Below are 14,289 nucleotides of genomic sequence, written 5' to 3'. Positions count from 1 at the left end.
ATCTATTACCCAGGTCCCACTGACCACATGGGTCGAACCCTTCTGTCTACAACATACTTCGAGCAGACGCTGGTCTGCGAGGTTCTCTTTTATATATCTACTTCTATTTCTTCCTTTTCTTTTCTTTTTTTCAACCATCATGGTTGATAAGGAGGTTCTTTCCTATACTGAGGACTATATTAAACAATTCCTCTCAGACTCTGCGAATACTTTTCTGTCCTCCACCACACCTGTGATTGACTTCTCTCTCAACGATAAAATCAATCAGCTGGAGCGTCTTGAGAAGAAACTTATTCGAACTAAACTTCATGGGCACTTCCTAGCACAGTGTCTCCAATCCAACATCATCCCTGTGGGCCTACAGGTCAAAGTTGAACCTGCTATTTTCATCGACGTTCCCAAGTTCCGTGAGGGTTTCAGTTTTGTCGCGAACAATTGTTCGCGACACTGGATGGTTCTCGGCATCGAAACAGCCAGTGAACAAATTGCTATCCTAACTAAGCAGATAACGGACCTGAAAGCCGAGATAAGTGGGGACTCCACCCTCACAAACTCCAAAGAGGCATTGACCAAACTGGTGGCGACCCTCCAAGATTTTGAAACAACTACCATCAAAAAGAAACTTGAAAAATTAGCCCGCGACGTGAGGTCGTACGACAAAAAAAGAACATATCCCTACCTCCTGGACGAGTACTACAGACAAGACAACCAAGGGAGATTTACCAACCGCGGCCGGGGTTCATACAGAGGCAGGCGAAATTTTACAACTTTCTCAGATTCCTCGCACAGTTCAGGGGAGGACTCCGAACGAGCCGGCCCTAGCGGTGCTTACGGTTACCAGGACTCCTACGGACCATCCCACCAAGCCCAACCTTTTTTAGGACAGGGAGGATGGAGACCTCCACGGGGCAGAGGAAACAATTGGGACAAGGGCACTGGCAGAGGCCAATACATTGCGGACCAGGAGTGGGACTCCGGCAGAGGGAGAGGCACAAAGCAAGTGAGCTTCCGCCAGGAGGAACATGGGGAGAGATCCACACGCAGGAAGAACTACAGGTGGTAAAGGAGACCTCCCCTGTGATTAACATCTCTACTTACACACTCAAGGAGGATGAAACCAAAGTATTAAGTCGTGGCCTATCCTTTGTTCCCACCTCTACACCGGACCCCTTTAATACTGTGGTCGAACTCCACAAGTTCTTTAGGAAGATAAGACTGCGATATTTTTTCATGGATAAGCCCTTTCAACCAGCCTCCTCAGCAACCAACCTTAGGCCACCGTCCACCTTTGTACCATCCACGTATGCCATGACTCAACGAATTCTGGCCTACGAGAGCCTAGTGCTCCGCGATGTGCAAACTATCCTGAATGACAATACCTTCACGAAACACAACACGAGTAGAGCTGAGAAGTTGGCACTCCAATCCCTAAAGGATAACACCACAATAGTTGTGAAACCCGCGGACAAAGGCGGAGCAATTGTTATACAGGACCAGGATAACTATACTAACGAGATCCTACGACAACTTAACGACGGGATCAGCTATAGACAATTGGGTGGGGACCCATCTCAAAGTATTATGGCTGAGATTCTGAGGGCCACCCAAGATGGCCTCCAACAAGGGTTTCTATCGGAACATGAGTTCCAGTATTTGAATCAGAAGCACCCTCGCCTCCCCACCATATATACTTTACCCAAGGTCCACAAGGATCTCCAAAAGCCCCCGGGACGCCCTATTGTGTCCGGCTGTGGCTCCCTGCTGGAACCACTATGCAGATATATAGACTTTTTCCTAAAACCACTGGCCGAGGCTACAACCACATACTTAAGGGACACCACTCAAACCATCAACCTGATCGATGGACACCCTTTTGACTCTACACGAGATCTCCTGGTAAGGTGCGACATTGTATCCTTGTACACCAGCATACCCCAGGATGAGGCCCTGGCGGCAATGTCGATTGCCCTTGACAAACGGGAGGCACCCGTTCAGGTACCAACAACATTCATCATCCTCTTACTCAAGATCGCTATGATGAGGAACTTCTTCATTTTTCGCAATTCCTTCTATCTCCAGACCAAGGGTGTGGCGATGGGGGCGGCCTTTGCTCCTGATCTGGCCATAATCTTCATGTCTATGTATGAAGATACTTTTGTACTCACCAATGCCAATCCTTTCAGATCTCAAATACATCTTTGGATGAGATACATAGATGACGTCATCTGCATCTGGTCAGGCACTGAGGATGACATCACCAACTTCTTCAACTGGCTCAATGATAGATCACCGGACATTAAATTTACCACTAAAGTGGATAAAAAATCCATCGATTTCCTGGATTTAACCATCTTTGTGGAAAATGAAATCCTCCAAACTAACTTGTTTAGGAAACCCACGGAGAGGAACTCCCTCCTTCTGTATTCCAGTCACCACCCTAGGGGCCTCCGTGACAACCTCCCCTTCGGCCAGTTTTTGCGGATTCGCCGAAATTGTAGCAGGAAGGAGGACTACATGGACCAATCCTCAATCCTATTGGGCAGACTACTTGAACGCGGATACCCCAGGCGGTTGGTAAAGAAAGCCATGAAGAGAGCATGGTTCAACCCCAGAGAGACTTTACTAGAACCGGGCGACAAACAGAACAAGAATGAGGATCGCATGATCTGTGTTACAACTTTTTCCACAAAAAGCAACAGGATAAAACATACCATCAATAAATATTGGAACCTGATATCTGAGGACCTAAATATGAAGTGCCCTCCTCTCCACGCTTTCAAAAAGGCAAGGAATATCCGAGACTATGTGGTGCGCTCCTTTCTATCGAGTCCAGCTGAACAATCGATCACAACCATGTGGAACCTTCCCCCTATTGTAGGACACTACCGATGTGGGTCCTGCAAAGCCTGTCCGTCGACCATTCAGACGAAGATCTTCACCTACAAACAATATCAAGTTCTCCTCAAGTCACACACCAACTGTAACTCCACCAATGTGGTTTATTGTATAATATGCCCTTGTGACCAGATATATGTGGGTCAGACACAGCAACGTGCTAAGGTACGTTTTCTGCAGCATTGCAGCCGTGTGAGATGTAAGGTCGTGGGAGCCCCCCTGGTCGATCACTGTAACACACACAACCACCCCCCTGAAAGTCTGAAGTGGACAATCCTTGAACAGGTCCGACTGGGCCCCAGGGGCGGGAGCATCGAACCCGTCCTCAATGTAAGGGAGATTAAGTGGATTCGCTTTTTTTGATTCTGCATCCAGTGGTTTAAATGAATCAGAAAGTAGTTTTGCACAGATGGCCATGCTGTGAATTAGGTCTTTCCCTTCCTAGCTCTGTGGTGCCTTTACATACTAATTTGCTGACTATCTAATTCACCAGTCTCTTTAACACATTTTGAGCGTCTCTTTCTGAATCCATGCAGGGTCCCTTTGGGGAACCGTACGTATCCTTGTGAGCTGTTGCTTTTTTGACCCATAGCCGCTTGACTACCGTGCCTGGCTTGTCCGCGACCATGGAGTACAGATGCTGTATACTAAGGTTATATTTTATGCTATTATAGAATGGTTGCTATATGGTTTTTCTTGTATAATTTTCCTTTGACCCATATGCTCCTTGACTACCATACTGGGTTGGTCCGCGCATATGGTGGACAATCAGCACACACGGAATCTTTGTACAATATTCCTTTGACCATATGCGCCTTGACCACCATGTTGGGTTGGTCCGCGCACATGTAGGACAATCAACACATACGTAACCTTTGTATAAAACTTTTTTGACCAATATACGTGCATATGTATGACAATCAAGCCTTTTCCCTTGAATGCGGTTTTCTAAAGGTTTTTCCTCCCCTGTTTTGAGACACCGGCCCTTTTACCGACATGTTGGGCAGGTTCGTTTTGAATCTGTTTTTAATTGTAAATTACTGTAGGTTGAACCAATACCAATATCACCCCCCGTCCCCCTCTGTAAAAATCCCCGTGATCCAGTCTTTCCTCTAAATGGGACGCCTCCCTGTTACTCAGCAACGCGTCTGAGTCTTTCTTTTGGTAGTTTATATAATCGATCCGGGTAGCCATGGCAACACTTCCTGGTTCCAGGCATACACGCGCTAACGCTGGCTCCGCTCTGACCCTTCACGGGTAAGTTCCCTGAAAGCAGCCGCGTCTGCTACCGTCCTTATTTTATTTTATCTTAGAGCCAAACCGGTTTCCTTACTCTGTCCTTGACAATCGTTTTTCAGATGGCTGCCTGATCCACTTTTTGGGACGCTCAGGCTACGGAGGCCCCCTGCCCCTGCCAAGGAGACACGCTGAGCCGGCTCCTTGCTGACAGTAATTCTCAATCCCCCTTGGGTGAGTCATAGCTCGTTATTTACAGTTTTCTACAAATGCGTGCCATACTGCTTGCATTGTTTGATATCTGATACTCCGCCCGCTCTTCACAGACGAGCGCCTGGGAGTTTGCCATAATCGCGCTTGAGGGACTCTACTTGCCGTGCCATCCAGAACGGTTGACCGATTTACCAACAGGTAGGCTGTTGACGCCCCTGTGCCCTACCTGTTCCCTAACAGGGTATCATTGGTTTTTTGGTGCTATTGTACCGAACGTTTTTCATGTTTTTTCAGACACATTTAATATTTACTCGGACCGGCCCCGCCTGGAGACGCAACACGCCCAGTAGGCTTGTGACTGTGTCTACCTGCGCTGTCAGGTAATCCTTTTTGTTTTGTTCTGCCCTCAGTCTATCTACCCTCCTTTTTAACTCCTACAATTTCTCTCTCACGTTTGTGTAATTTAATGTGACCGGCCTTCGGGCTTTTTAAATTATGTATGTCGGGACTCTTTTGAGACCGTTTAAAATAATGCGTATTTTTTCCATATTATACTTCAGGACTCTGCCCCACCGTTCCCTTCACCCCCTCACGTCCTGATGAAGACCCTCCAGTAAGGATCCAATGTCCTACACCTTTGGGTCGAAACGTAGACCATCTTCTACCTATACGAACTCCTTACCCCAATTTTGATAGTAATAATCATTACAGGAGTCTCTGTTTCGTGTACAATGGTTTATTTAACATGTGTTTTTCTTGATCTCTCACTCATGGATCAATGATAATGATGGTTTCACTTGTGGATTTGTGCTCATGATTAGTGATGTTAACTAATTGTGACACTTGAAACCCCCCCCCCCCCTCACCCCTCCTTCCACACTCCTCCCCCTCCCCTGTGTGGGCACACTTGATCTTTGTGTATATTACTAGTGAATGTAAAAACATTATACGTTTTTTCTGGGTTCAGTGAAAATAAAAACACTGTCAACCATAAGTACCTTTTGGTTTTGATCTTGTGTAACTGTGTGAAGATTAATTATTCATTGTGTTTTCTGGTCTGGGACCCTTTCATATACTTTAATCTATTACCCAGGTCCCACTGACCACATGGGTCGAACCCTTCTGTCTACAACATCGTGTCTACTATATGCAGACGATTTAGTGATTATGGACCTGACGCAGATAAGTCTCCAGAGAAAACTAAACATGTTCAATGAATATTGCCTAAATAAAAAGTTAATAGTGAACATGGAGAAGACCAAAATGTTATTCTTCGGTAAGAATAAATCCCGGTTCTCTTGGCGTCTAGGCACAAATTTGCTTGAGAGGGTGAACAAATATAGATACCTAGGAATCTGGTTTATGAGTAACCTCAAATAGTATATCCATCTGGAGGCACTTAAAATGAGGGCATCTGCCTCGGTGAAGGGACTAAAGAGATTTAACAGTGTTTATGGTGAAAACTCAGATAGGCCGGGCATAAAAGCCTATTTAGCAATGCCAACCCCCCCCCCCTCAATTTTTATGCGGGGCAGAAGTGCTTTACTTAAGTGAGAAACAAGGCTGGGATAAAGAAGAAGGAAATATTCTAAAAAACGTATTCTTATTGCCAAAATCCTCTATGTTACAAGCTGCAAGACTGGAGTTGGGAATTACCTCTTGGGCAGTAACTGCCTGTATGGCATTAATCCGCTTTTGGCAGCGCCTAGGGTCTGAAGAGCACCAAAAAATTTCCCAGTGATGTAAAAGTGAAATTGTCACTAGTGAACTGTCCTGGGCGAAACAGACAAGAGCCGCACTAAGGGAAGCATATGGAGAATTGGGTTTAAAATTATGTTCACAACTTAGTCACCCAAGCATAGCTATGAAAGAATTAAGAACACTGGGAGCTGAGACTTCCCGCACAAATGATAGAGAGTACCTCTTGCGGAAAGTTTCGGTGTCGCATATGACTTTGGCTTGGGAATCTAACAATCAGTATCCCTATCTAGATAGATTGCCGAGCTTTCACTTAAGACGGGAGGTACTAAAAGTGCGAATGGGGACAAAACCCTGCTATGGGAAAACTGAGATTAAAAATGTTATGTTGAATAGCAATGGTACCTGTACTTGTGCGTTAGGTAATCATTAGGATATTGTGCATATTTTAGTAGATTGTACGAAGTTTTTAGACTTACGGAAAGAGTTTTTATTTCCGATATTTAAAAAATATATAATTAGAAATAGGATACAAGCTGTTAGCCTTCTTGTTGAAATGACGAATCTAGACTTTGCTTGTGCTATTGGGAAATGTATGAATAAGGTCAGGGTGTTCCTCAGGTGTACAGAATGAAAATACTTGGAAGGATTGGGAGGGAGATGAAAGAACTACCTGACCGAACTATTCGTAGGTGGACATTTGTATCTTTTATGAAGGAAATAAGGAAATGTGTATTTTATGATATGTATTATACCATGTTGTTAATATGACCTAGGCTATATTTTAATAGTAATTTTATGTATAAGGTAAACTTTTATGGTTGTAACTAACCAAATAATGTTTTCTGACTGACAAAGTCTCTGTCGTTTTTATAACTGGTTGTAGAATGCAATTTGGTGGAGAAACCTAAATGTGCATGTCTGTATAGCCGGCTGCTTCACTCCTTCTCCTCCCTCCCATTGTCCGGCCCCTCCCCTCTCTACATATACACGTCTGAGCCAGCGCCTGAAAAACAAAATGATAATTAAATATTTTATTTTTCAGCGGCTGGTTCTGATCTTGTGGGGCAATGCTCATCCACCATTGCGGGTACAATATGCTTTATGGTCCGTGCAGAGGATCTTGAACTTGATCTTTCTATTTACAGGGAGCCAGTGGACCCTCTAACTGTCTAAATTGTAACCTTTGTGATTTGTCAATTAAGTTCTGTGCAAGCACTCTTTGGATTGAACTGCAGCTGGTCATGAGTGCCAAAGTGAGGAGCTTTGAGAGCTCAACCCAGTGCTTGGTTGGGAGTATTTTGCAGAGTAGGTAGAGATGCATGTTGTTTCTCTTAGGCACTGCATGGACTCAAGGTGTGGATGTACTTGAAATGTGAATGGGAGCTCAGAGACCTAGAGAATTCTCAATTTCCTTGCAGACAAGAAGGGTGATGGAGGTGTTCTCTGTCCAGAAGGATAGTTGAAGGGCAATGAGGTTTGTAATGCTCCTCCAGTCATCCAACTCCTGGTCTGACTCCGTTCATGCAGAACATACTGTCCCTTTCAAATCGAAGACATAGTCCACAATTTGAAGCAATGGAGGCCTACATCTTTGGCCAGTTTTGGAGATGAACATCGATTTGAGTGGTATATGCGTGGGAGCTTATCTGGTATTGCTTGAGGAACAGAGCACTGGAAGCCCACATAGATTATAAAAAGAATATTAACTTGTGTTGGGCTTGTACCTCTCTGTATGGTAATTTCCAAACATTTTACCTTCACTTCTCCTGTCTTCTGAATTTCGCTTTTGTTGGCATTCGGCTTCCTCCACCTCTTTTTATGACCATCATTTTGTTGGATTAAGGACTGTGAGCATTTTACCACTGATGATCAGCGCTAAAGTGCATGTGCTTCTCCCCTAAACATGGCAACATTGGGGCATACGCAATTGGCATATTTAGATTACTTGTAAATTCCTTGTAAAGTGGTATACCATATACCCAAGGTCTGTAATCTAAATGCTACTGTGGGCCAGAAGCACTGATTGTGCCACCTACGCAAGTAGCCTTTCAAGCTTGTCTGATGCATGCCATTGCAGGGCCTGAGTATGCAGTTTACTGTCAATTCAACCTAGCATTTAATACTACTTACCAAGCCTTAAACTCCCCTTTTATTCCACATAAGTCACTCCTAAGGTAGGCCATAGTTAGCCCATAGGGCATGGTGCTGTGTACGTAAACGATAGGACATGCACTCTTAAGTGTTATATATCTTGGTAGTAACAAACACCCACATTAGCTTTTCATGAAAGTGAGGCCTACTCCTCTCGTAGATTAATAGCTGGTATTCCTAAATACCCTTTTAAGCTATAATTCCTGAGTAAAAAGGAGTAACTGCATCTTGATTTATATCTTTGGAATGGCATTGATAAATCATCTTTACTGGTAAAGTTGTATTCAACATTACAATTTCAGAAACGCCACTTTAGGAAGTAAAAAGAACAATTGATTAACAGAATGCCGAACAATGTCATACATTCACTCCAGTACAGAGATCTGGGCCTAAATCCATCGTTTTTTTGCTCACCATGCCATTCCAGTTTGGACCCAGCCATAAGCAAATCAGTCTTGACCCTGCTCCCAATGGGAACAGTCCAGCCTGAACTGCCCGGCCAGGTCCTCCCTGGACTGGAAACAAGCATCCTAGGACTGGTTTCGGGGTTTCACCCCTCTTCAGCCAGGATATCTTGACTCCAGTGGCATGGAGAGCACAGGACATACGTCTGGGCATACTCGTCCCACTCGGGATGACAAATGCAAAAAGAACAAATGATGGACAGAATGCAGAACAATGTCAATGTCATACATTCACTAAAGTGCAGGGATCTGGGCCTTAATAAATCTTTTTTTTTGCTCCCCATGCCATTCCAGTTTGGACCGAGCCCTATGCAAATCAGTCTTGACCCCGCGCCCAATGGCAATAGTCCAGCATAAACTGCCAGGCCCGTCCTCCCTGGACTGGAAACAAACATCATGGGACCGGTTTCCGAGTTTACAGACTCCCCGCTGCAAGTATCGAAATTGTACAGGATCTTCGGAAAATTAACAACATAGTAGTTCCATATTGCCTGTGGTACTGAATATAGCATCAATACTATTTCAGAATTCATGTATTGCAGAGCAGGTTACTGCAGTGGATCTCTGCTAGGTTTTTTTCTCTACCTGTTGCATGAGGACAGTTAATTCTTGCTCTCATTTGTGGTTGTCAGTTGAAATCCCCCCACTCAGCCCCACCGCTCTTACCAGCATGGGCTGCAGCTGCATTGATCTTTAAGTTTATCTTGAAAGAGAATCTTCAGACTAAAAGTGCCTTGCAATTCAGTTCTTGTGCAGTACATTGATGACATGCTTGTGGCATCACATACACCAGAAGCTTATAAACAGGATACAATTGCTCTTCTGAATTATTTGGCTAAGAATGTACATAAAGTGTCCCCAAGCAAATTGCAATACTGTCAGAAGGAAGTCCTATACTTGTGAAATATAATTGAAAAGAGAATGAGAAAGATGTCACTAGAGAGAATCATGACCATACTAAAAATGAATCCGCCCAAAATACAGAGAAAAGTCAGGATGCTCCTGGAATGGTGGGCTACTGTAGAACAGTGAATACCCAACTTTTCCCTAGTACCCTAGTAAGAAAGTGTTTACTGAAGCTGATGCCCTAGGATGTCCTCATCTGCTTCCATGGGATAGCGATTTTTTAAAAGGGTTCCTAGAGCTAGAATGTTTGTCATGCCATGGCACTGGGAAGGCCTGATTACAGTAAAATGTTCATTTTGTTTGGCAGTGAGAGGGAGTGCTGCACTCTCTCAGTGCTTACTAGTTCCAAAGAGACTCTCGAAAACCTATGGCATATTTTACAACCTCTCTTGATCCTGTTGCCACAGGATTGCCCAGCTGCCTTAAAGCAGTTGCAGCAGTTGATATAAGTATTAACTTAAGTGAGAGTGATGGGACACCCTCTTACAGTGATGGCCGTTTACTCAGTGGAGATATTGCTCACTTGTACTGAAACCCAGTACTTGACAAACAGTATACTGTCAAAATATGAACAAACAATTCTTGCTACAGGCAATGTAGTTCTAAAAAGATGTCAAACTCTCAATCCAGATACATTGTTATGATTTCTTGAAAATATAATTGATGGAGATGAGTTTGAATATGACCGCCTTGATATGAAGAATTTATGCGCCAAGACCAGACAATTCCGATGAACATGTCTATGAACCCGACTATGTAATTTTTGAGGATGGTTCATGTTTAAGAGACAATGAGGGAACCTTGAGAGCAACTTATGCTGTATGTACAATTCAGCAAGTAGTGGAATCTTCCTGGCTTTCAAGGTGTTACCTCTACAAAAGTGGCAGACATATTTTCCCTCACACAAGCTTGCAATCATTTGGCTAAATTGTGAGTGACTATATTTACAGATAGTCAGTATGTCTTTGCCGTGGTACATGATTGTGGACAGTGGTGGTCACAAAGGGGATTGATGACGTTATCTGGGTCACCAATCCTGAAGGGGGAATAGGTGACGAACCTGTTAGAAGCTTTACAATTGCCACAATAAATTGCTGCAGTTAAATATGCTGCCCACAGTAGTGGCAATGACTATGTCACTGTTGGAAACAGATTAGGTTGCTCGGTATTGTACGACTGCGGCATGCACATTCAATGGAGAATATACAAATGTATCTGATGTGTAAACCACTTTGTCAATGCTGTTGTCAGTAGCTAATAAATGGGAAGAGAACAAAAGGTTGCAGTAAGAGATTTAAGAGGCAGAACAACAAGAATGGGTCAGATCAGGATGTGTTATGAATGCAAATGATATTTAGATTTTAGTGAATGGAAGACCTGTTATGTCAGGTAACCTTTTGTTCCCCATGACACAACATTTCCATGCCTCTGCAAATATTGTAGGGATTCAATGGCTAGATTGTTCAGACAGAACTGGTTTATTCTTCGATTGAGAATTCTACCTGAAGAGCTATGCCATAGTGTGTGACATGTCAGCAGATGAATATAGGGAGGAGAACTCCTGTAACATTAAGCCGTATAGGAAGATCAGTAGGACCCTTTAACACAATGCAGTTAGATTTTATTAAGATGCCAGTTTGTAATGGGCTGAGATATATTTTGGTCATAGTGTGCATTTTCTCCTGTTGGGTGGAAGCCAACCCAAACACAAAGAAATACCAGTCTACACTAGTGTTGCAAGAACTCATTCCATGGTTTGGATTTCCAGGTTCCTTGGGATCAGACTGAGAGACCGATTTTAATAAGGAGGTCCTTAGAATGCTGTGTATTGCACTTTAAGTGGAATAGAGACTGCATTGTAGCTATCGTCCAAAAGCTTCAGGTATTGCTGAACAAGTGAACGGGACATTACAATCATATTTGGCCAAGGTCTTTACAGCTACTCCATTGAAATGGCCAGATGCTTTACCAACTGATTTTCAGGAGTCTCCAAAGCATTTCTGACAGTGCAAATGGATTATTGCCCCATGAGATACTCTTGTAATGTGCTATGTGACTGCTTGCCGTGACTATGAATGCACTTGTAAATATCACAGATGACATGATAATTGACTACTGAAAAGGGATGGCCCATGTGGTGAGTTCTGTTTCTCAATAGGTTCAAGCTTTTACTGCCACTCCAAATCAGTAGCAGTGCTACAATTTTAACCCTGGTGACTGATCAATAAGTATGTTCACAAATCCTGCCTAAAGCTGAAGTGCAAGATCTCATACTATTTGTTCCTGATCACCAACACCCCATGACATGTGCTGGGAAACTTAATTTGGTGCATGCTTTGCACACCCAGAGAGTAAGTTGTATGTTTGAAGAAGAGGTTTTTTTTAGTCAAGTCTGATACCTACTTTGTCCATACATCCTGAAGGACTTATAATTCCTCACCAGTACACATTACTGAAATCTCACAAAGTGATGTGGGACTGTCCACTGAGAATGGAGAAATGAGAGCTGAAAGCAGAAAAGCTGTTGCAGTACCACCAGGAGAAAATGAATGTTCTGTGAAGGAACAAATGTGAAGAGAGAACGACCTCTAAGGTGATCGAAATGACCAAGTTGTAGGAGACAATTGAGATCTAGTGTGTCGACTGCTCAGATAGCACAAACCATCATTGAAGAAACATAGTCCAGCGGTATAGATGAGTCAGAAGATCAATAGATACCACTGAGAGCCAAGAGAGCAAGAGTACCTTGTCATTGTCAGGAGTGATCAGAGTAGGGTTAAGAAACAGTCTGTTAGGCTAAGATATTCCTGTTGCCTGTATTCTAGGATAAGAAGAACCATTCCTGTAAGACAGGTCGCCTTGTGGTTCAGATTACTTATTGAATTTGCCTTGCTGAAAATGCAAGATGGCCGCCGCAGTTGTAGAAGAAGTTGGCGGTCTAGTGTGCCGATGAGAATCTCTTCCCAGCTGTGGTAGCGCCGCTAGCTAATAGTGCTGCGCACTTCAACTGACTTTCTACCGAGTAGGCAGGTTTTCCCACTGCTGCCTCAGAAGAAGTTTGAAGTTACGAATTGATTCCTGGAAACTTAGCGCTTCGTTTTCCTAGCATTTTGACCTCGTTATAAGGTCAAGTTTATAGTTATTTTTGGCACTTTTAGAAGCGCACAGGCTCTTCATTTTGACAGTGCATCGTCGAGCAGTCTGTCAGCTCTTTTGGATTGACGGTTTCCTGAACTAGAAGAAGAGCTCCGCAAGTAAGGACTGAAGAGAGAGGTAACGGAGTCTTCATTTTCTTTTGAACTGCAAGTTACTCCTTGTATATAGTTCGGTTAATTCCAGATTTGAAGGCTGCAGACCATAAAGACTTTTGGAGAGCTTGGGGCATATAGTGTAGAAGCTACAAAACTGTAAAATGTACTAAGTAGAATTAGTACAGATAAAGTCTGGAATACAAGCTTGAATCTGAAGAAGAATATTGATATAAATATTTCAGTGCAATTGAAAAGAACTCTAAATCAATCATGATCAATCAATCAATCATGACATTTGTATAGCGCGCTACTCACCCGGTAGGGTCTCAAGGCGCTGGGGGAAGGGGTCCGCTACTGCTCGAAAAGCCAGGTCTTGAGTAGCTTCCTGAAGGAGAGATGGTCCTGAGTTCGCCGAAGGTGGATGGGGAGGGAGTTCCATGTCTTGGCTGCCAGGTACGAGAAGGATCTTCCTCCGGCGGTGGCTCTGCGGATGCGTGGGACGGCGGCGAGGGCGTGGCTGGTTGACCGCAGCTGACGGGTGGGCGTGTAGAAAGTCAGGCGGTTGTTGAGGTACTTGGGACCTTGGTCGTGGAGGGCCTTGTGTGCGTGGGTGAGTAGTCTGAACATGATCCTCTTGCTGACGGGGAGCCAGTGCAGGTCTCTCAGGTGGCCAGAGATGTGGTTGTGTCGGTGGATGTCCAGGATGAGTCGTGCGGAGGAGTTCTGGATGTGTTGGAGTCTTTTCTGGAGTTTGGCCGTGGTTCCGGCATAGAGGGAGTTGCCGTAGTCCAGTCGGCTGGTGACGAGTGCCTGGGTGATCCTCTTCCTGGTTTCGGTAGGGATCCATCGGAAGATCTTTCGGAGCATGCGAGTGTTGAAGCACGATGATGAGACAGCGTTGACTTGTCTGGTCATCGTGAGGGAGGAGTCCAGGATGAAGCCCAGGTTGCGTGCATGGTCCGTTGGCTTGGGTGCGGTGCCCAGGACCGGAGGCCACCAGGAGTCATCCCAGGTGGAGGGCGATGATCTCAGGATGAGGACTTCTGTCTTGTCTGAGTTCAGTTTCAGGCGGCTGTTCTTCATCCACTCGGCGACGTCTCTCATCCCTTCGTGTAGGCTGGTTCTGGAAGTGGCTGGGCCGTTGGTGACGGAGAGGATCAGCTGGGTGTCGTCGGCGTAGGAGATGATGTTGAGGTTGTGTTGGCGTGCGATGGCTGTGAGGGGGCTCATGTAGGTGTTGAAGAGGGTGGGGCTTAGTGATGATCCCTGTGGTACGCCACAGATGACTTCTGTGGCCTTGGATCTGAACGGGGGAGGCGGACTCTCTGGGTTCTTCCTGCGAGGAACAAGATGATCCACTCCAGTGCCTTCTCTTGGATTCCGATGTTGCTGAGGAGCTGCACTAGGGTGCGGTGGCAGACAGTGTCGAACGCTGCTGAGAGGTCCAGGAGGATGAGGGCCGCTGTTTCCCC

Source organism: Lissotriton vulgaris, chromosome 2_1 (assembly GCF_964263255.1).
Source record: "Lissotriton vulgaris chromosome 2_1, aLisVul1.2, whole genome shotgun sequence".
In the NCBI taxonomy this organism is placed as follows: Eukaryota; Metazoa; Chordata; class Amphibia; order Caudata; family Salamandridae; genus Lissotriton; species Lissotriton vulgaris.
Note: the sequence above shows the minus strand (reverse complement) of the source record.